General features: G+C 39.7%; 1 long non-coding RNA gene across 1 annotated transcript in view; it reads left to right on the forward strand.

Moving 5' to 3' along the window:
• The window catches only part of LOC148813661 (uncharacterized), a 252,710-nt gene extending 237,082 nt beyond the window's left edge, over positions 1-15,628 (forward strand). Inside the window, exon 3 of the long non-coding RNA XR_016086240.1 lies at positions 14,693-15,628. This is a non-coding gene — a long non-coding RNA (uncharacterized LOC148813661). The remainder of the gene's footprint in view (positions 1-14,692) is intronic.
• The last annotated feature ends 8,669 nt before the right edge of the window (positions 15,629-24,297 follow it).

Raw genomic sequence — 24,297 nt, forward strand, 5'->3', positions numbered from 1 at the left:
ACTTCCAGATTTCTAAGAAACACTGAAAGTAGCGGCACTACAATAGTTTAAGTGTATTTAGTGTCAAGCTCATTGTACTTGCTCAATATTTCTTATTTTGTAACAGTCTGCTGAAATGGACCCTGAAATGCGCTTGATTTGTGCCGTGAACACTCTAGGATTGTAAATGACACTGAAGTTTAGCTCAACGTATCATTTTCTCTGGATTAAAATGTAAAACAGTTCAAAAAGAGATGGTTTAGTGTGTTGAAAGTGAGTTTTGAAAATTGAGATTTTGGACCACTTTTCGACAGGCGCGCGGCTTATGAAAAAAAGCAAAATTGGGCCAAATTTCGTTTGCGAGGAAACGGGCACAGAACACTTTTCCTGCATTTCACATGCATCCTACAGTAGAGCAAATGTATCATAAATTGTCTATTTGTTGTAAAAACCCCAACCGTAACCCTAGCTTGAGCCCTTGCGGAATATTTCAAAAATGGCACGTTCAAAAAGGTTGCCCCGTGACATGCGCAAATGACTTCCAGATTCCTAAGAAGCACTGAAAGTAGCTGCACTTCAATATTTTAAGTGTATTTAATGTCAAGCTCATTGTACTTGCTCAGTATTTCTTATTTTGTAACCGTCTGCTGAAATGGCCCCTTAAAGGCGCTCGATTTGTGCAAAGAACACTCTAGGATTGTAAATTACACTGAAGTTTAGCTCAACGTATCATTTTGTCAGGTTTAAAACGTAAAACAGTTCAAAAAGAGATGGTTTAGTGTGTTGAAAGTGAATTTTGAAAATTGAGATTTTTGACCTCTTTTTTTGGCTTATGAAAAAAAGTAAAATTGGGCCAAATTTCGTTTGCGAGGAAACGGGCACAGAACACTTTTCCTGCATTTCACATGCATCCTAGAGTAGAGCAAATGTATCACAAATTGTCTAGGTGTTGTTAAAACCCCAACCCTAACCCTAGCTTGAGCCCTTGCGGAACATTTCAAAAACGGCACGTTCAAAAACGTAGCCCCGTGACATGCGCAAATGACTTCCAGATTCCTAAGAAACACTGAAAGTAGCGGCACTACAATATTTTAAGTGTATTTAATGTCAAGCTCATTGTACTTGCTCAATATTTCTTATTTTGTAACCGTCTGCTGAAATGGCCCCTGAAAGGTGCTTGATTTGTGCCGTGAACACTCTAGGATTGTAAATGACACTGAAGTTTAACTCAACGTATCATTTTGTCTGGTTTAAAACGTAAAACAGTTCAGAAAGAGATGGTTTAGTGTGTTGAAAGTGAGTTTTGAAAATGGATATTTTTGACCACTTTTCGACAGGCGCACGGCTTATGAAAAAAAGCAAATTTGGGCCACATTTCCTTTTCGAGGAAACGGGCACAGAACACTTTTCCTGTATTTCACATGCATCCTAGAGCACAGCAAATGTATCACAAATTGTCTAGGTGTTCTTAAAACCTCAACCCTAACCCTAGCTTGTGCCCTTGCGGAATATTTCAAAAACGGCACGTTCAAAAAGGTTGCCCCGTGACATGCGCAAATGACTTCCAGATTCCTAAGAAACACTGAAAGTAGCGGCACTACAATATTTTAAGTGTATTTAATGTCAAGCTCATTGTACTTGCTCAGTATTTCTTATTTCGTAACCGTCTGCTGAAATGGCCCCTGAAAGGCGCTCGATTTGTGCAAAGAACACTCTAGGATTGTAAATGACACTGAAATTTAGCTCAACGTATCATTTTGTCTGGTTTAAAATGTAAAACAGTTCAAAAAGAGATGGTTTAGTGTGTTGAAAGTCAGTTTTGAAAATTGAGATTTTTGACCACTTTTCAACAGGCGCGCGGCTTATGAAAAAAAGCAAAATTGGGCCAACTTTCATTTGCGAGGAAACGGGCACAGAACACTTTTCCTGCATTTCACATGCATCCTAGAGCAGAGCAAATGTATCACAAATTGTCTATTTGTTGTAAAAACCCCAACCCTAACCCTAGCTTGAGCCCTTGCGGAACATTTCGAAAACGGCACATTCAAAAAGGTTACCCCGTGACATGCGCAAATGACTTCCAGATTCCTAAGAAACACTGAAAGTAGCGGCACTACAATATTTTAAGTGTATTTAGTGTCAAGCTCATTTACTTGCTCAATATTTCTTATTTTGTAACAGTCTGCTGAAATGGCCCCTGAAATGCGCTTGATTTGTGCCGTGAACACTCTAAGATTGTAAATGACACTGAAGTTTAGCTCAACGTATCATTTTGTCTGGTTTAAAATGTAAAACAGTTCAAAAAGAGATGGTTTAGTGTGTTGAAAGTGAGTTTTGAAAATTGAGATTTTTGACCACTTTTCGACAGGCGCGCGGCTTATGAAAAAAAGCAAAATTGGGCCAAATTTCGTTTGCGTGGAAACGGGCACAGAACACTTTTCCTGCATTTCACATGCATCCTACAGTAGAGCAAATGTATCATAAATTGTCTATTTGTTGTAAAAACCCCAACCGTAACCCTAGCTTGAGCCCTTGCGGAATATTTCAAAAACGGCACGTTCAAAAAGGTTGCCCCGTGACATGCGCAAATGACTTCCAGATTCCTAAGAAACACTGAAAGTAGCGGCACTTCAATATTTTAAGTGTATTTAATGTCAAGCTCATTGTTCTTGCTCAGTATTTCTTATTTTGTAACCATCTGCTGAAATGGCCCCTGAAAGTCGCTCGATTTGTGCAAAGAACACTCTAGGATTGTAAATTACACTGAAGTTTAGCTCAACGTATCATTTTGTCAGGTTTAAAACGTAAAACAGTTCAAAAAGAGATGGTTTAGTGTGTTGAAAGTGAGTTTTGAAAATTGAGATTTTTGACCTCTTTTCGACAGGCTTATGAAAAAAAGTAAAATTGGGCCAAATTTCGTTTGCGAGGAAACGGGCACAGAACACTTTTCCTGCATTTCACATGTATCCTACAGTAGAGCAAATGTATCACAAATTGTCTAGGTGTTGTTAAAACCCCAACCCTTACCCTAGCTTGAGCCCTTGCAGCACATTTAGAAAACGGCACGTTCAAAAAGGTTGCCCCGTGACATGCGCAAATGACTTCCAGATTCCTAAGAAACACTGAAAGTAGCGGCACTTCAATATTTTAAGTGTATTTAATGTCAAGCTCATTGTACTTGCTCAGTATTTCTTATTTTGTAACCATCTGCTGAAATGGCCCCTGAAAGGCGCTTGATTTGTGCCGTGAACACTCTAGGATTGTAAATGACACTGAAGTTTAGCTCAACGTATCATTTTGTCTGGTTTAAAACGTAAACAGTTCAAAAAGAGATGGTTTAGTGTGTTGAAAGTGAGTTTTGAAAATTGAGATTTTTGACCACTTTTCGACAGGCGCGCGGCTTATGGAAAAAAGCAAAATTGGGCCAAATTTCGTTTGTGAGGAAACGGGCACAGAACACTTTTCCTGTATTTCACATGCATCCTAGAGCACAGCAAATGTATCACAAATTGTCTAAGTGTTGTTAAAACCCCAACCCTAACCCTAGCTTGAGCCCTTGCGGAACATTTCGAAAACGGCACATTCAAAAAGGTTGCCCCGTGACATGCGCAAATGACTTCCAGATTCCTAAGAAACACTGAAAGTAGCGGCACTACAATATTTTAAGTGTATTTAATGTCAAGCTCATTGTACTTGCTCAATATTTCTTATTTTGTAACCGTCTGCTGAAATGGCCCCTGAAACGTGCTTGATTTGTGCCGTGAACACTCTAGGATTGTAAATGACACTGAAGTTTAACTCAACGTATCATTTTGTCTGGTTTAAAACGTAAAACAGTTCAGAAAGAGATGGTTTAGTGTGTTGAAAGTGAGTTTTGAAAATGGATATTTTTGACCACTTTTCGACAGGCGCACGGCTTATGAAAAAAAGCAAATTTGGGCCACATTTCCTTTTCGAGGAAACGGGCACAGAACACTTTTCCTGTATTTCACATGCATCCTAGAGCACAGCAAATGTATCACAAATTGTCTAGGTGTTCTTAAAACCTCAACCCTAACCCTAGCTTGAGCCCTTGCGGAATATTTCAAAAACGGCACGTTCAAAAAGGTTGCCCCGTGACATGCGCAAATGACTTCCAGATTCCTAAGAAACACTGAAAGTAGCGGCACTACAATATTTTAAGTGTATTTAATGTCATGCTCATTGTACTTGCTCAGTATTTCTTATTTCGTAACCGTCTGCTGAAATGGCCCCTGAAAGGCGCTCGATTTGTGCCGTGAACACTCTAGGATTGTAAATGACACTGAAGTTTAACTCAACGTATCATTTTGTCTGGTTTAAAACGTAAAACAGTTCAGAAAGAGATGGTTTAGTGTGTTGAAAGTGAGTTTTGAAAATTGATATTTTTGACCACTTTTCGACAGGCTAGGTCGCAAATGACTTCCAGATTCCTAAGAAACACTGAAAGTTGCAGCACTACAATATTTCAATTGTATTTAGTGTCAAGCTCTTAGGAATAACACTGAAGTTTAGCTCAACGTATCATTTTGTCTGTTTTAATGGTGGTAGTCTGTTAATTAAAAGTTAAAGCGAGACTGAGCTGTCGATGAGGTTGGTTTTACAAGTTCTGTTAATTCCTCAACAGAAGCAGTTTTCTTTCAGAGTTGCAACAAGGTAACCTTGCGGTTCTTCTGGATCATGTTGTACAACAAGATAGAGCATGATCCATCCCTGTCATTTTTGGCATCCTGGTTCAGATTCTCATAGTGTTTTTAAAGTATTGAGCATCTCCCAGGCAAACTTTTTGTACATTCGACACACTGCTGTACAGGGGGTATACAGACCCCTGACTGATCTGATTCAGTCTTGTTCAGTCAGTAAGACCCGTGCCAGTGGGTGGATTCTTTTCTAACCCTTCAGTAAGTTAGAGTGTAATGGGTATTGCATTGCTTATTTTAAAAACCAAACATTTCTCTGACTTAACTTCCTCACTGAGCAATGGAGTTTTAACAAATGTTTGGAGAGGAGGAAAGCAGCCAAATCGATTAAGCTCAGCTACCACAACTTACAACTAATCCTGATGTACTGTATTTACCTCTCTTTCCCAGATATACCGCACAGCTGCCTCTCCTCTTCCTCGCTCATTTTTGCATCCCTCTTCCAGGCCATTTCCACTTACAGCTGCCCCTTGGTTGTCTTTTCACCGAGCTTGGAGGTCCTAGCCTGCTTGTTTTATGGCCGGGAGGATTGCTCTCAGCCAGCCGGTTATGCCAAGTGTCCTCAAACTCAATAAATGTTTAGACTTCCACACAATCTTTGGCTTCCTTGTAAATCTGCAGTTAAAAAGACGTTTATGTAAACCATAACACTGTTATATTGTACATCTAGGACCATGACAGTTGCAGTTTTCACAATTAATCAAATGTATCTGTCCTAATTGATTCTGGCACAGCCTACTATAGAAAACCATGACCACTTTGTGCTTTACAATCATTTTGTTATTCCTCTTAATCTACACTAGACAAGCAGTCTAGATGATGTGGACAAGTATGTTTCATGGCCTAACCTCATCTCTGCCTACTTCTGCCGGTGTTGACCTAGACTTCATTGTCTTTAGGGCAGAGTGCAGGCCAGGCCATCACTACAGATTAACAGCCTGGGTTTCTCTCTCTTGTGCTTTTGATTTTAAAGCCTCCTAATATAATCTGGGCAGATGATTTCCCACAGCATGACTATCTTAATTTGACTAGCTAACTGCTAGATTTGTACTGGCATGGATGGCGTAGTTTTGCCTAAAATGTACATAAAAAAATAGAAACAACATTCCAACTGTTTATAGTATCTGCAAGGCTTTCCATGTATTTATATGTTCTTCATACAGTACAAAACATTTTTCCTTTGTCAGTCACTCTCACAATTATGTTTGATTGCTTTGACCCCATGCTATTTTGTGGGTTTTGTGGTCACATCATGGGAGATATATTCTGAAGGTTTTTGTTTCAGAAGTAGGAAGTGCCACTCAGCCAAGCATTATCAGAAAGTGCTGGTAAGACAGGAGCAGCCCTAGATACTATCCAACAAACACAGTGAGGCAAGACTGGACTACACTCTGGGTGGGATGCCAGTCCATAACAACACAAGCACACAGGGACAATTTTGGTGACACCAGTAAATATAGCCTGCTTTATTTAGAGTTTGTCCAGGACTCTCTGCTCTGGAATTGTGACACCTGCTGAGTATTAAGTGACCTTCTGTTTCAAGGTTCCCTGGCATTGCATTGGACAAATGTGATTTTGAGGAGATTGAAATGCTGGCACCTTTAACGCTCTTTTTCAGTGCTTGTTGGTGCAAGGAGATCTGACTTTGAAGAGCCTGACATGCTGAAAGAGCAAATCACATTCCTGTATAAATATAGTATATGAGAATGGATGCATGGTTTCTACACAAAGAATCATTCATGCACTCATTTTACTAAAGTGGTATACATGAGCACGAAAGACAAACTTGAATCACTGGTTACTGACTGTGAACTCTCTTGAGATAAATCCAGGGGCAAATAAAATAATTCGTGAATTATACATTTTAGACTTTCCTGTTCCATAGATAATAACAATAGGATTGATCTTATGTCTTACCCGAGAGGGCTCTGCACACAACGCATATTAAACCCATTCTACACACTCACTGCCTTGTGTGTAGACAACGCGTGGGGAACTCACCTGTGCAAAACCATCAAGACCGCACGAGTGCACGTGGCTCCCCCGATTTCTCTCTCTCCCTCTGACTGCGCTGCAGGGTGTCGAGAGGGTGCCAGGTTTTGGGAAAGCCTACCTGCGAACACTTTGCTGTTGTTGTTCGGCAGAGCCCCCAGTTGTTCACTGCAGTCCAGATGTGCGGCCGCGTGCTGCAGTCTGCAGAGCCTCAGCCCAGCAGGCACGAGCTGAGCTCTGCAGCGGAATGGCTCTGGGCGTCCAAATGCACTTAGATTAAAAAAAACATACATTAGGAAATGGATCAATCGTAATAAAACGAACGCACTTCTACTGAACATCCACCACCACAATCTTGTTTCTCTCTTCCCTTTTCGCGAAACGAAGCACAGATTGGCAAACACATACTGTGTATCTCCTGTGTCGTCTTTCAAAACTAAACTTAATTGAAAAAATCTATTATGTGTTTCTCTAATGAATTTAAACTTTTATGAATGCAAAAGCAATTAGTAGAACATTTTAAACAAATAACTTTTATTATTATTATTATTATTATTATTATTATTTGAGAGGGTCATTTTCTGTTCCTCAGGCTGTGACAGAAGATCCCAAACTGGGCTGCATCTCTAATGAGTTTTCTCCTTTTTACACCATTAGGATTGATAGCTGTTGTGGTTTTGGCAGGTGTATATGATTGTGAAGAATGTGTATATGATTCTTCAGCGTTTTGTGCAGTGCAGCAGAAAGTGCATCTCTGTGCTTCTCCCTGCTGGCGGTAGGAGCACAGCCTGTCCTCTCTCTTAGCCAGGTTTACCTTTGTTGTCCAGTCTGTGAGCTCTGAGCCTTTCAGGGTCTGTTTCTGCTTGTTGTCTCCCTCCTGGCCCATATATATTGCCTAAGGGCCCCGGAGTATCCCGGTTTGTGCTGTGTTTGTGTGTCCCAGGGGATGAGGCAGACTTGTTTGGTTTGTGCAGCAGTTTGGTAGGTTCTGATCCAAGATGTTTTAGCAGGGCTGTTCTGAAGCTGAGGCAGTGAGAGACTGGAGAGAGAGCTGTCCAAGACCTCAACGCAAACCACACCTATCAGCAAACGCCTTCTACATTTAAACTTAAGAACACCATCACGGAGAGCATGCTAACCATGTCACCGAGACACCTTAAGGCAGTGGTTCTCAAACTGTGGTACGCGTACTGGCAGTGGTACGTGGAGTGCCGCCAAGTGGTACGCCAAATGACCCTGGAACTGTGTCGTGTGCGCTGAAAAATTAATACATGTCGAATACGCAGCGTACGTACTATGATACAGTGCGCGCTAATACTTCAGTGGACTTAAGAGATACTCTGTAATTCTATACCACTCTATGGGAATGCGTGCTACGGACGCAAGTGACCAATTGTATTTAAAAAAAGCTACTGTATCTCCAGCAAATAGGGAGAAAGGAGAATGTGCGTGATTTTGGAACAATGCCAACGTTGTAAACATAGGAATGCATAGAAATACGTGCTACGAACGCAGGTAATCTTGTGAGCACACGAAAGCGTGATAACAGAAAAATATTTAAGAACTGTTATAATTTGAGAAAAATGCACCGAGCGTCTCTGTGTTTTGCTCCCATGCGCATGAAATAAAAACCTTAAATAAATACGGAAATAAAAACGGAAACGCAGAAAAATGCAAGCTTGCAGATTGCTAAAGCAGGTAAGCTACACTATTTTTGAAGAACCTTATTTACCGTTAGCAAAAGAGCTGACACGTATTATGTGTAGAGAAAAAGCTGCTAAACAGCTCGACCTGCTGCCCCCCTCCCACTGAAAGACACAGTCACTCATAGAATTATTGAAATGAAGGATTATATCAAAAGTACACTGATAGAACGCGTTAAGATGAGCAGATGTTTTTCACTGCAATTAGATGAGTCTGTAGTCGATTGTGGCCAATTTGCTCGTTTACGTTAGATACGAGTTTGAGGGCATGTCCCATGAAGACTTTCTGTTCTGTAAACCGCTACCAACAGGAACTACAGGAGAGCACATATTTCAGCTTCTGAATGAATTTATCGAAGAGAATGGCCTCGACTGGATAAAATGCGTCTGAGTTTGTACAGACGGTGCTAGAGCAATGACAAGCCGACACAGGGGTGTAGTTGCACGAATTAGATAGGTTGCTCCAGAAATTAATGGACGCATTACAACATCCACCGCGAGACCTTTGCCATCAAGAAAATGCCTGATGATTTAATATCTGTTAGACTCTGTTGTGAATTGTATCAAGGCTTGAAAAATTAATTCACATCTGCTTTGCTCAACTAAACAGGCTCACCCCTCTCACTGAAATTGTGCTTTTTTATTAGTTGTTGTTAATGTTTTTTTTCTGTAAAACACTTTGAGAAGCCACCTTTAAAGGCGCTATATCAAATAAAGTTTATTATTATAATATTTATTATATGTATGTGTGAGTGTGTGTGCACGCGCGCTCATGTTGGTCATTGAGAATTTCTGGGGTTCCTATGAGATGATGACTTGTAGGTGGTACTTGGATGCTTTGGTTGGATTAGGGGTGGTACTTGGTCCAAAAAGTTTGAGAACCACTGCCTTAGGGATTTGATTGATAAGCCTGAGATGGGACACAGACCGCTAAAGAAAAACAAAAACTGTGATGTTGCTGTACCAGCAGGTGCTGATCTCTGGTGCAACATTTTCAAAACCAGTGCACGAGTAATTGCATCACATAAACCGTGCCTTTGCACTGGCCCTATGCTGCATCCAAAAGGACAAACGAAAGGAGCTACGACCTTCAGCTAGAACCTATAGCCGTTTGGCAGAAGTGATGGATCATTGCCATCTAGCGTCAGTGGTTGTGTCACACGCTACAGGAGAAGCACCCCGTCACTTTTTAAAGTATTTTTATCGGTAACAGCCTAATGTGATATAACTAATGCCCAGTACATTTTCGTAACAGTGTCAGTGGGTTTAACAGACGAAGTAGCAACAAGAAGACAAAATCAAACTTCTTTTAAGCCACATCTATCATTATAGTTATTAATAATAGGCTGCAGATAAAGTAACTGAATATAAACCGTATTAGACCTTCGGCCAATATACAGGTGAAGCGAATATTTGCAAGACAGATCTCTCTTGCTGTTTTCGAAATTTTTCGTATTTTAATTTTTGGGGGACATTTTAAGAACAGTGCAAACAAGGTAGCCCGAAAAAAGATGTACACGATTTTTTCCACCGATCGTTGTTTCCAAAACTTGTAAAAAATTATTTGTTTATATTAATAAGTTCAAGGGACGATACGCTCAGCTAATTAAGGGGACGGACCGCCGTGTTTCTCAAAGTGCGGTTCAAAGACATCCCCGCAGCATATAAAACCGCCTGTGCTGTCTAGCGTCTTAATGCCTGCTCCGCGTTTCGTGCTTTTAATCAGCTGTAATGACTGCTCCTTTCTCAAGGTATCTACCTGTGTGCGAAATGTGGCCACAAGCTGTTTTCTAGCAGGTCCAAGTACGAGCACTCATCCCCCTGGCCCGCCTTCACCGAGACCTCATTTGAAATAATTAAAAGTTTAAACAGTATCAACTAAACTCCATTTATATAAGTATTGAGTGGTATTAAATAAATACAGCTTTTTAGTATAGATTACACTTTTCTAAAATGTATTTAAAAAATAAAAACGATTACTAATCTAATCTTTCCACGTTTGATCCCAAAATCCCAAGAAAAATAAATCTTAACGGGGAGAAAGCTATGCTGAAAGTTTATTAATATACTTAGAAGACAAAGATAACAATTTATGTTGCATTTGTCTGATTGTGAATCAGAAAATACATTTAATTAACTGCTCTCAGTGACAGCTGACAATCCTCCATACACTCAAGTGAAAAATTAGTAATGCCAATGTAAACGTCGTATTTACAATTTGTTGATAATAGAAATGTTAAGTTCTCTAAAGCTTTGTGAGGCAGCAAAAGGCAGCAAAAGATTCGAACACCCTATATTGTAATGAGCTGCTGAGCTGAGAATGGGTTATGTTCCTGCTGTCAGAGGGGGTGGAAAGTGCCCGCGGTCATTTAATTAATATTACAATTCGCACTAATTCCCTTGCGAAGATATGGACATAAGAATATTCGTGCGTGGTCAAAAAATGGCATTAAGCACTTAAAATTAATATGGTTAATAAAAGTAAACTGTAACATGCTGTAACAAGATTGGCTAAACTGGGATCTATCGCTTACGCCTGAAATTGGAGTCGCAGTGAATAGTGACTAATAAGTCTGTCTTTCTGTGGGGGGAAGGGAATCTGATCTGATCTGATCTGCAAACCTCCAACAGAGCTGTTCAACCGGTTTTTGTCCGGCACCTCAAGTGTCAGGTGTAAGCGATAAATATATTTAGCTGAAAAGCTGTACAACGCAAGACATTTCGTTACTCTAGGTTTCGTGAAAAAGCACATTGTGCTGCTGTAATACAGTTTAAAATAATTAAAAGTCTAAACAGTATCAGCTTATGTATGGGTTGTAATTTAAAAAAAAGTCAAAAACCGCACTCAAAATGCAATTTAGTGCTTTCTGGCAAGAGGGGACACCCAAATTAATAATGTAACATGCTACTGTTTGTGCATGGATATAGTTATACTGCTATTTCCTTAGACACACGATTCCATGTTTTATCTTGAATCCTCAGTGGAACCTGGCATCCATAAGAATCAAGTACTGTAATAGGTTTATTCCATGCTGAAAAAAAAGAAGAAAAAAAAACACATTCCATAAGAATCAGGGCCTTTATATAGCACCTTTTAAAGGTGGCTTCTCAAAACGCTTTACAGGATAAAAACAACAATAACAACAACAACAACAATATTGTGTTTCATTGCACTGACAGATCGTCTTTAAATCAACTGTTGATTTAAAGTTTGACAGTAAATGTTTATATTGTAACGCATACAGCCTTCATTTCTTGTAGCCTAAGAGGGGGGGTCTGCTCTCACAATCCTCCATATACTCAAGTGAAAAATTAATAATGCCAATGTAAACGTCGTATTTACAATTTGTTGATAATAAAAATGTTAAGTTCTCTAAAGCTTTGAGATAGTTTACCCAGTTTACCCATTGTTATTAAAAATGACTTGGATTCGAACATGTTGTGATATTTAGAAATATAAAAATCAATTAATTGTCCATTTCTATATTTATGTCTTTATTTAGTGGTTTCATTAGTGACAAAGGCTGAACTTTCTTGGAAAAATGTCTTTGCTGTCTTGCTGATAGGTTAAGCTTTCGGAACTCAGCCCCAAAGTTATGTGACTGATTTTTCGCTCTGTTTCGTTGGTTAAACACAATGATCACAAGCACCACCATGGTAACTGGGATGTGTAGTTTTTAATTCCGTTTGAATTATAACTGTACGTACTGTCTTCATATTTGGCCAGGGCTTTAAAGAGAGGGCGCACCAAAATATTCAGTGCCGTCGTCTCCGCTTTAAAGGTACCCCCGTGCTGGAAGAATTTCACCTCGGAACGTTTGCCCAGTGTACATATAGGCACATCCCGGAATTTTGACTTCACTGTGTAATGAAGAAATTTTAAAGACTACTTAGCGTGGATAAAAAAGCTTGGATTCCCATGGACAGTATCTTATACAGTACACATATCTTTTTCTATTGTCTTTGTTGATCTCTTGAGGATCCTTGTGATATTTTGAGCTCTCGTTGAATGATAAAAGTGTCACAGTTTAAATAATTTTCGTTGTTAGAAATGATGAAACGCTCTGTTAAAAGCAAGGGAGTTTTTATATCTGTTACAGTAAAAGAAAATGCCTGACGAACTAGGGATTGAACAGTTTTTCAGTGCTTGTACAATCGATGGAAATGTTCAAATAAATGTGCTAAAGAAATAAACAAAAAAGTTATTCCTTTATCATATTGGCTAGCTAATGTCCCATCCTTGTAAGTTAGATCAACGGAATGCTGTGGTGGGTGTTACTTTTTGTCAATGAAGAAATAAAGTCGTTACAAATAGTGTGAACCAGCGTAATACTTTGAGTTTTACTGGTGGAGCTCATACAGCCGTGTCTGGATATCTTGGTCAAATATTCGGCTAGTGTATATTGCCTGTTTGGGGTTCTGTAGCATTCCACACGGCTGGGCAGCTTGTTCCCCCCTCCCGCTGTTTAGGGAGAAATTGAGTATTGGTGTGTATTTTTTCTTTAAAATACCTATAACAGCAACATACAGTTTACATAATATGTTTAAGTTCCTAAATTAATATCGTTTATGACCTTTATGACCTTCGTTATGCTCCTCTGCGTTTTATGCTTAGCTACTTAAATTTCCCTTTTTTGACCGGGGCGGGGACATTCGGGAATGTGAGTCTAAAAGCATTTTATTAAAAACGCGTTTGCGTTTGTCTGGGTGCTGACAAAGTAAAAAACAATTACTTTTTGACAATGAAAAACTGTGTGTGTCTCTCTTTCTCTCTCTCCGCTGGTGTTTGTAATCTTTTTTATTTTTAAATACATTTTAGCAAAGTCATATACCATAAAAGTATGGTAATTAAAAACCATTAATACTTTTGCTGGAGTTTAAATAAAGTCAATGTTTTCTCTTTTTGGCTAGACTTGACTATTTAGCCATGAGATAAACAATACTTTGTCATTAAACAACCTTATTATAAGGTGCATTTATGAGCAATCTTTTTTCTTATTTCTGAACATTATTACGCAGAAGACAAAGGTAGCGATTTAAGTTGCATTGTGCATTGTGCTGCTGTAATACAGTTTAAAATAATTAAAAGTCTAAATAGTATCAGTTTATGTATGGGTTGTTATTTAAAAAAAGTCAAAAACCACACTCCAAATGCAATTTAGCGCTTTCTGGCAAGAGGAGACCCCCAAATTAATAATGTAACATGCTACTGTTTGTGCATGAACATAGTTACTGTATACTGTTATTTCTTTAGATACGCGATTCCATGTTTTTCTTTAATCCCTGGCAAGACCGGGCATCCATAAGAATCAAGTTATACTGTAGGTTTCATTGCGCTTTGACAGAAACCAAATTATATTGTTATTAATTTCTTTAGATACGCGATTCCACATTATATTCCCTATTAATCAAATTCTAAAAGTATGCTTGTTGACTCCGGTATCGAGCGTATTTGCAGAAAAGCTTAAAACTACCACTTTTTATACACATGCTATTTCAGGTTAGTTAAAGACTGAGATACTTAAAATGTTTAGGGAGAAATGGAATACTGGTGTGTATTTTTTCTTTAAAGTACCGAGACCAGCCATATACAGTTTACATACTGTATGTTTATGTTCCAAAACTAATATCGTTTATGGATTTCACACACGTTATGGTAAAATTCCATATAAATATTCAATACTTAAACGGGCACAGTAAAGACATTGAATATACATATACATACTGTATACAGTACATTATACATGTTCCTAAATCAATATCTTCTATGAGCATGTGAAAGGCATGGTGAATGTGGACCAGGGCAATACTTTGAGTTTACAGCTTGTCCAAGGTCATTCATTATTAATACTATAAGTAATAACTTCGGTAAAGACTTTGATGGCGACAGCTCAAACATGAGAGGTTGAGCTTTATTAGCTCCACCTTGCGGAAATTCAGGATACTATTATTTTATTTGTGGTATCATGCGGCGCTATGTGAGAATATATGGTATTAATACCGTAACTTGCGGTATACTGCATCAAGCGCACCGGAAAATAATGCGGTATCGCCCGCTTGTTTTGAATGGCTGCATCTGTATGTGGAATGGCATTTCTCTACACAAAGGGTTGTGGGAGTATGGAACAAGTTGCCCCAGCCTTGTTTTTACCCTTCAGGAAACAGCTGGAAGACTTGAGCAGGTCAGTTAGCTACTATCTCCTGAACAGGCTGCATGGGCTGAATGGCCTCTTTCCTATAACGAAAGGTACAGAAGGTGGCCCCTACTCCTGCAGTGACTTGTGCTCTTTTGTTTTCCAGACAAGATGGAGCAGGGAAGGGGCAGTCAGAGTGGACAAGCAGGGGTCTTCAGGAGAGGGCTGAGAGGCCCCTGTGCTTCGCTAGGGTCTGAGCAGATCATGAAGTGCACCGATGGGTAAATGACCATGCCAGACAGCAAGAACTGGGCTTCTGCTTTATTTTTCCACAAGGACACACACACATTTGTTTTTAATTTGTTTTCTTGAGTCCCACTCTCTTTCCTGCAACCAGCTCTGCCTAAAGGAAAGCTCATCATGGGGTGAAAGAAGACTCAGAACATAAATCTCCTGAGCTTGAAGTCTAAAAAAGGTGCTGTTTGGTTTCATAGACATGATCAGGGTTTTTCTGATCAAGGACAATGCTGTAGCTGACAGAAATACCGCCCTCAACTTGAGTGACACGTTTCTGGACCAATCACGACGGACTTCCATGTTCTTCCACGGAAATACCGCCATCAACTTGGCTAAGTCGGCTCTCGACCAGTCACCGTGGATTTCCATGTACTACAGCGAAGGTACCGCCCTCATCATGAGTGAAGCAGCACTAGGCCAATCACCATGGATTTACCTGTCTCAATCCGAGCGACGAAGCCTTTGTCCAATCAGCGCCGAGATTTCAGCAGGAGGCGGGAGGGATACGGCTCTCGTCCAATCACACAGTTTACATTCCGGGACTTTACTGAATTCAGGCAGGAGGTGACACTTCCGAGAAATGTCCACTGGGCGGTGACAGAGATACACGAGTCTATGGAGGTGAGTCTTAAAGCGCCTCCGTAAAGACTCTTTGTTATGCAGTAATTGAAAATCAATATAGATGATAACTGACTTTTCTGAAAGCAGCCCTGAAATGTAACAGGTATTTTGGTTATGTTGTGTTGTAAAAACATTCTGGACTGATTTGCGAATTTAAAAGAGGCTAAAATTAACCTTACTTTAATTACACAGATGGTATGTTAATTTTTAATCTCATTGAAATTAGCATGAAAATATATTTTTAATTGACTTAATTATTATACATGCACGTTAATATAGATATATGAAGTGAAATGAAATAGATGTAAAAGTGTATTTTCAGACTATATCAGCCCTTATCTTTATTAACCTGGTTCAATCTTTTTTTCAGAAATGTAACTATATTATACTATGTACCCCTGATGACATTATTGATATGCTGTATATACTCTTGTTTGTATTGTATCTATTTTTATTGCTACAATAAAAAAAATTTAAAAAGAATTGCACTTTCGAGAAATTATTGAGAAAAGTTAATGTGACCTTAAAAATATGCATCGTATTACATAATATATTTGTAAAGCAACCCGAAGGCACTAATTCACAGGCGTCTCCCTGATGTGCTGTAGAGTGGGACTGCTGGACGATGGATGGACGAGCGCCCCTTCCTGCAGATGCAGTACTTTGACACCAGAGGGTGAAAACATTTGTAGAGAAGTCATTTTCAGATGCGTTGTTTTCTTGAGAAAGGGAGTCTTCATTATCCCCAAGGTGGACATGTGTTTCATGGCAGCAGGCAATATATAGAAAAGCAGACAAACTGACAATACACAGGCACATGCCCAAGACAGTCATCTGTTGAGCAGGGTTGTGGCCGCAGGTCTACATGAGAACTTGACCCTGTTTGTTTTCAGAGGGGGAAATCGATATCTGTTTTCAGAGGGCAGGGATTGGAAATCGTTAAAAAAAGGGTGTGGAGGGTCCTCTAGGATGGAACAGGCTTTGCGCAAATGTGTGACGGATAAGATGTGGGGAAGGGCTGGAAGATCAACAGCAGTGACATTCTGACAGCACTCCTTCCCTCCTCCGATTCAGATTCACACACCAGCAGAGCTGTGCGCAAGTTACAGCAGTTTCAATAAGACTGATCAAACAGGATTTACACAGGACATTTACACCTAACATCCATCACATAGAACATTACATTATAGAACAGGCTCACTGGACCTCAGGCTGGGACAGGAGATCACACACTGTATTATTATTATTGAGGAACAGGCCCACTGTTCCTCAGGATGGGACAGGAGATCACACACTGTATTATTATTCTTGAGAAACAGGCTCACTGTCTGTTCCTCAGGCTGGGACAGGAGATCACACACTGTATTATTATTATTGAGAGACAGGCTCACTGTTCCTCAGAATGGGACATGAGATCACAGACTGTATTATTTCTCTCCCTGTAGGACTCGACATTGTTCTGATTCTAACAGGATTGGGATACGATCTGTTTTATTGGTGAAGAATGTTTGTCTTGTCCAAGAATATTTCTCACTGTGTGGCAGAAAGTGTATTTCTCTTTGCTTTTGTCTTCAGGCAATGGGAGCACAGCTTGTCATCTCTGGACATTCGGGTCTTTGTCAGCCCATTGCTATGGCTTGATTGTGGTCTCTGAACCTGTACTTTGTCAGAGTCTGTATCTCTTTGCTGTTTTTTAGCCTGGTCAAATATCCAGCTAGTGTGTATTGTGTGTATTGTCTGTTTAGGATTCTGTAGCATTACAGTTCGGAGGATGTTTTTACAGATGTTTTTACTCTTTTTCATAGAGTAACGACGGGCTGTTTGTCCCATTTGGTGTAATCCTGCTCTGTGAGGGGATCCCACATTTACCTGCTTTATAGGGCAATGGGTCTGATGTCTGATTGCACTACTTTTGAATATTCACAGCCAAATTTTTATGGGGGATTGATGTTGTAGAGCCCCCTTTTACTGGCATAGAATGCCCTGTGTGCCTTCTCCTTCAGTGACTTCACTGCCAGGAAAACTCCCAGATGAACTGATTGTCAGTCAGAGGTATGTGTAGTTGGTTGTGTTCCAAAGTGTTGTTCTTCAGTGTGTTGTTCTAACTGTTTTCCTGAGATCTGGATCTCTTCTGGAAAACCAAGACTCTGGTCTCACGCAGAAGGGCTGTCAGTGCCCAGGTCTGACAGTCCTGCTCCAGCAGTGCCAGGCTCTGCTGTTCTGGGTCCAGATGAACTGGCTGTGCCCGGGTCTGACAGTCCTGCCCCAGGAGTGCCAGGCTCTGCTTTTCTGGGTCCAGATGAGCTGGCTGTGCCCGGGTCTGACAGTCCTGCCCCAGCAGTGCCAGGCTCTGCTGTTCTGGGTCCAGATGGGCTGGCAGTGCCCAGGTGTGACAGTCCTGTTCCAGCAGTGCCAGGCTCTGCTGTTCTGGGTTCAGACGGGCTGTCAGTACCCAGGTCTGACAGTCCTGCTCCAGCAGTGCCAGGCTCTGCTGTTCTGGGTTCAGATGGGCTGGCGGTGTCCAGGTGTGACAGTCCTGCTCCAGCAGTGCCAGGCTCTGCTGTTCTGGGTCCAGATGGGCTGGCGGTGCCCAGGTCTGACAGTCTTGCTCCAGCAGTGCCAGGCTCTGCTGTTCTGGGTCCAGATGGGCTGACAGTGCCCAGGACTGACAGTCCTGCTCCAGCAGTGCCAGGCTCTGCTGTTCTGGGTTCAGATGGGCTGGCAGTGCCCAGGTGTAAATGTGATGGGATGTGTGGCTGTTTGGTAGGAAGCCAGTCTGACTCTTACGCAGGACATTGTGCTCAGTAAGTAGGGCTGGTAATCAGATATTCAAGATTTGACCGAGTTCCTTTCCCAGGTTACTGTTCACACTGAAGCCCTGGTAGCTGTTAGGATCGAATATGTCTCCATTCTTACAGACGGGCGTGATCAGTCTTTGATTCCAGGCCTCATTGAAACAGTGAGCTGTCAGGACGAGGTTGAGCAGGCTTTACTTCAGGTCTGAGCTGCAGTTCAAGTCAAACATTGTTGACTGTCTTGGCCACAGGCCTTTCATGGTCTGAGGGCCTGGAGTTTGTGTTCTGGTCTAATGCTTCCGTGTCTGGGATCTGTTGGTAGAGATTTTCACAGTATGTTTTCCAGACTTATCCATTTTGGAGGCTAATTCTGCTGGTTTTCATTTATGTCAATGGTTCCATTGTTCCTAGACATACTTTTGATTTATAGACTCCTATAGTGTACGTTATGTAGGATATATGAAATTTACACAAATTATTCTCCAGCTGAGAGTGGTCTGTGCTTGTGCTTTTCTTCTTTAGGATGTGCTTGTGGTGTCTAACCATCTCACAGTATCTGTGGTGCAGATCAGAGTGTTGTGGTTGTGTTTTTGTTTTAGTTCTGGTAGTTTGCTTCAGGTGTTTCTGCACTCTGTCTCAAATTGTTTGATTTTGTTTTTGATGGTGTTTCATTTTAAAGTTTGTCATTTTGATTTTAAGGCTACTTTCTCAAAAACATTAATTATTTAAATTTATGTCCAATTTGGTGGTTTGATACAGAACGTTGTGAAATGTAAAGGAACAAGTAATGGGTTTATTCCCTGCTGAGAAGAGAAGAACGAAAATAATGTTTTAGCTGTAGAGCCTTCTTTGAGTTTTGAAATGTAGTTTATTTTTGTTTGAAGTTTGTCTTTAGGGCTCTTTGGCATTCGTGGCTGTTTGGAGCCCATCTGTATGCCTAGTGCAGGTCATGCAGCTGGCTGGGCTGTCAGTGTGTCCCTGTGCTGCTGTGCTCTCTTGATCTGAGTGTGGCCTGACAGTGAAGGCACTCTTACAGCACAGTCCACCACACTGATGCCCAGAGCTGAGCTGACAGTGAACTTACTTGGAGTAATTTTGTTTGCACCAGGTGGCAAAATCTTCTCTAGCTGGCCCATGACCCCACACATCTGCCTGCAAGAAACTAATAACAGTTGTCTGCAAATGTCTTACTTGACTGGTAATAACTTACAAATTGTATACTGGAGAAAGGAAGACAATACAGATCCTCGGGAAGCACTTGTGCAAGAATGCAGCTTGAGACGAAGTATGGTTGAGTCTTAGGCCCTGAGTTCTGTCTGTAAGGAAATCAGCAACCCAACTGACAAGATTAAGATCAGCACCAAAATTAGACAATAGTGTGGTTGCCAGTAAATATGGTCACAATACTATGATTTAATTATCTACTTTATAATTTAATTCATCTTTAGTGTCCTGAAGCTAAATTTGTTGTTTTCATCAAAACCTTAAACATAAATGACAATAATAAAATACAAGAACGGTACATTACCATAATGCATATCATAAGATTAAAATTAAATCAGACAATTAGCTTGTAAAAAGTTCATAACCGTTATTGGATTCCTGCAAGCAATATTTAAATTGTTCAACATTTGAAAGCTTTTAGGTATAAAAGAAGGATCTTCTAATATTTGTTGTGTGAGATTATTAAGATGTCGCTCTGTTGTATATTTTGAGAATATTGCAAATACCACCAGACAATGTAACATTTTCTCATAATTCATCCATCATGAAACTTAAAATAGTTTTCAATCCACAGTGCACAGGCTTCATTTTCCATAATTTATTACATTTTCCCGTCAAGAAAAGCGCGATATAAGTGAAAGCAATTATTATGAATTCAATAGAAGCAGTAGGAGAAGTGCCCCCTCTGTTGGCCGATCCGTGGAATTAAACTGGAAAAATACATTTTGATTCTTACAGAAATGGTCCTTGTGGCCATTAAGCAAAATTTCACCTTCAAAACTTTTTAAATTTAAAATACTGTTAACAGAATATAAATTTAATAGTTTTTAGTTCTTAAATTTTATTTATTAATAGTTAATTTTAAAAAATATGTAAGCATTATCGAACACAATACAAACAAGAGTACAGATAACATTTCAAGACAAAAGCATCGCAGGGGTACATATTACAAAATAAATACAAATTATAAAAAGTTGAAACAAATTGAAGTCTGCACCGCTTTCATATTTTTACAATTTGAAACAGTCTGCAGATTCTCCTTTACATCCATATTAAAATGCTCAAACATAGGATTTTTCCCAGACCATTTCATTTTGTGTACATGATAATGTGCCATTCTAATAAAGTTACAAACGATATTTTTGTATCGTATTCGATGGGGCTGAAATTGAACATGACATCTTTCTTCAAAGCAAATATAAATATTGGTCTATTTTTTAATATAAGTTTGCAACTTAGTCCAGAAAGGTTTTACCATGGGACATAACCAAAATAAATATTGAAAAGTTACTGTCACAAAAAAAACACATTTATCACTTATATCAATTTTAAATTGCTGGACAACAAGGGTCTCAACTAGGTAAGTATGATTAATTATTTTGTATGAAACCTCCTTAACCTTATTAGTTATACAATATTTATTCGGCAGCATCACTTTTCTTCCACCCAATAGGTACAGGAGGCCTAAATTAAACTGCAGTAATTAAACTGGGTCTCAATTCCTCCTTACTGATGTCAGCCTGCATTGAGGTGCACATGTGAAGCTGCTACATATCCAGAAGACGATATTGATCTTGGGCACCTTGTGGATTTTGTAAAGAGTAGTGAGATTCTGGTAAGGTCAGACTGGAAAGGCAATGGAAAAGCTTCATTTCTAAAACAGTCAGTTAACTGTATAAACAAAACAAACATTTAACCAATGATAGTTACCATTTTAAAGGACTGATGGCTTGTAGCATGCATAGGCAGACAGTTAAACTCCAGATTATATCCTGGAAAGACATGGGTGTGAACTTCTACTTGTGACACTTAATCTCATCTGGCACTGCCACCACATGCTGGTTGTAGTTGCAGGTAGTAGATATGTATTACTAGTACCACAGCAGCTAAAAATGCATGTTTTAAACTAGTAAGTGCTTGAGGAGGAAGCTGTCCACGTTTTTTGGTTGTAAAAGAACAAGAAAGAGTTAATTACAAAGTGAACAATAGATTGGTTTCCACTGCTGAGCCTTAAAACTGGAAGATAATTTTAAGATTGCCTATAGAGCACTATTCCAGTAGGAACGTGTCCAGCATTCACCTCCACTCCCCCCCCCACCCAGTGTAATTGCAGTACTGTGCCCATGGATTAACACTTGCAGTGTTACATGTTGCACCCAAGTGAAGATGGTAAGATTTATAACTTTTATAAATCTAGAATAGTACACTTGCCTATGAAAAAAAAGATGAGAGTAACAGATTAAAAACTACACTAATGATGAATCAATCACTTAAAATGCCATTATAGTTCAAAACTTGGCACAAACTAGTATGTGTTGTAAACAGTATTACAGTTATAACCTGTGCAGTTGAATCTGTGATTCAGGGAAACTAGTACATTTACTCACCTTTTCCACGCTCTACACAAGAAGCATTTTGTGCAAGTGTTACAAAAGAACAGTGTGCACCAGGAACAAAGCTCTGCATCACGTTTTGCAAAAATGACAGGTAGAAGCACTGAAGATGAACCACCAGACCAGGGTTTGATGCTGTACATGAGGTAAGGAAAATGGATACTATTGATAGGCCATTTGAAGTTTAGTAGTCAAAGCCATAGTCTATCCTTCTCAAGGGTAGGGGTACACCTATATCTGTATTTTATGGTTGTTTAATTAAGGAAAATTACAAATCAGTTATTTTGGTTATATAGCTTTTGTGTAATCACATAAGCATATTACCCAGCCCTTTATTGAAAGAACCCAAGGCGTCTGCCTCCGTGATGTGGCTAAGCGCTGTTCAAGACTCCCACAATGGCAGGAGTACAGCACCTCCTGTTCTCCGGATCATGCTTCACAGGGGTCCAGGGGTCCTCCTTCCCAAACTCAGGTTGATTCCAGCTGGGAAATGAAGGACAAGGACAACAGCTCTGGTTAACACTGCTCATTAGGTGCCAATTCTTTAAAAACATGGAAAATCTGAAGAGTAAGTTTGTCGGGCCAAGACTGGGTATCTATGCTCTAGAGTAATAGTTCCAAGTCTTGGTGACCCGCACACCTTTGGGACTTTATTTGACTTACAATATATTACTTTAAATCTCCAACATGAGTAAGAGCAGGGAACAAACTTCAGATTAATCTGAAGTCAATGAAGGGTTTGATTGTGTAACTAAGGGCTGAGCTGAAACAAGGTCACCAGGAACAGGATTGGGAACCACTTCTCTAGAGTTAAGAGCCACTGGAATTGTTTCCCAAGATTCAGAAAGTTATTTTCAATAAACTGGGAAACCCTCACTTTGGTGGGCAGGTGGAAATGTTTCGTAACTTAACAGAAGGATTCCACACGAAGGAAAATTGACACTGCTACAGTGTACCTACCCAGCTCACAGTATCCTGACCTTTCCATCAGGAACAGGCACTCCTGTCAGTTTACTAGAACCAGCCAAGTGAACTAATCTAAGAGCCTTCACTCATTAAAAAAGTCAACTAGAGAAAAACAGCACTTGACAAAAAGAGGCTTGTCCCAAAAACAGCCAGATGTCACCACTTTATAAATGCTGAATGAACACAGGAGCAGTGACTTTTTACACCTTAAGCTGGGCTGGCACCTCCACAAGAAACCTGAGCAAAACCAGTTTTCCAAGCAAAAAAAACAAGCAAAAATCAATTAGAAACTAGTAAGAAGGCTTCACAGTTGAAATGTGTTTTCTTTCTTCTCTTTTCAGCATGGAATATGCCTATTACTTGTTCCTTTGCAGACTGCACATGCTGATGCAGATATCCACCTAAAATATCAATTAATCCACCAGAAATGGCTTCATGCAGCTCAGCTGCTTTCTACCAGGTAATCAAGAAACATATACTAGTTACATTTTTACCATCTTTATTATACTATTATGGGAATGCAAACTAAATGGTCATAATCAAGTGTTTGATAAAACAACCTTGTTAAAACTCATTTAAATCAATATTTAGCAACAATACAAACACTTGCTGCTCCAGTCCAGGAGTGCTTGTCCCCTTTAACCCCAGAGAGTAAAAAGCCAACTGGTTCAGCCCTATAAAATTATAGGGAACCTCAAGAACATATTCTACCCCACAGAGCAGCCAGTACTTACCCCTGTTCTGAACTACTGAATGGAAACAGGAGCAAAGGGAGTCCTCTGTTTTATACCCTGAGCCGGGCTGGCACCTCCCCCATGGAATGTAGCAAAAACAGAGAGGAGCAAAGCATCCACAGGTGACAGTCGTAGTGGCTGTGAAACAGGTTTAACGCACAGTTAAAAGGGGTATTCCTTAATGTCTTTTATTGGAGCAAACATGTGAATAAGGATTTCATTGCACTTGTGTATATAACAAATAAACTGAACTGAATGAAAACACAGCCTTGTAAACACACACATATGTAGGAGAGTTGAGTTTCTAGTCATCTGCAGATATAAATGTGACATTTAAGAGCCCACCCATTACTTATTGTACTCCCACCATGTTCATTTGTCATATAAATTAACTTTTTAAATTAATGGGTTTTTTTTTTCAAGAGTGTAGGAGTGTTATTTTTTCTTGTTTTTTTTCTGTGTGATTAGTGATTGTTTTCACCAAATAAAATTTTATGTTAAGTTAATATCAAGGTTGCAGTTATGTTTTGTTACACAACCAAACGTGTTGTGTTTATATATGTGATATACAGTATGGATATATATATATAAACTTTGAACATTTGAAATTATGTTAAGGACATTTTAAGGATCTTGAATAATTTGCAGTTTGGCTTCAAGTCACTTTTCACCATTTATGAGTGAAATTGAAGGGATAAAAAGGTGGTTTAATCACTAAGAAATTGCAACTAATTGAATAAC

Source organism: Atractosteus spatula (genome assembly GCF_055471065.1).
Source record: "Atractosteus spatula isolate fAtrSpa1 chromosome 10 unlocalized genomic scaffold, fAtrSpa1.hap1 SUPER_10_unloc_1, whole genome shotgun sequence".
NCBI classification, from domain to species: Eukaryota; Metazoa; Chordata; class Actinopteri; order Semionotiformes; family Lepisosteidae; genus Atractosteus; species Atractosteus spatula.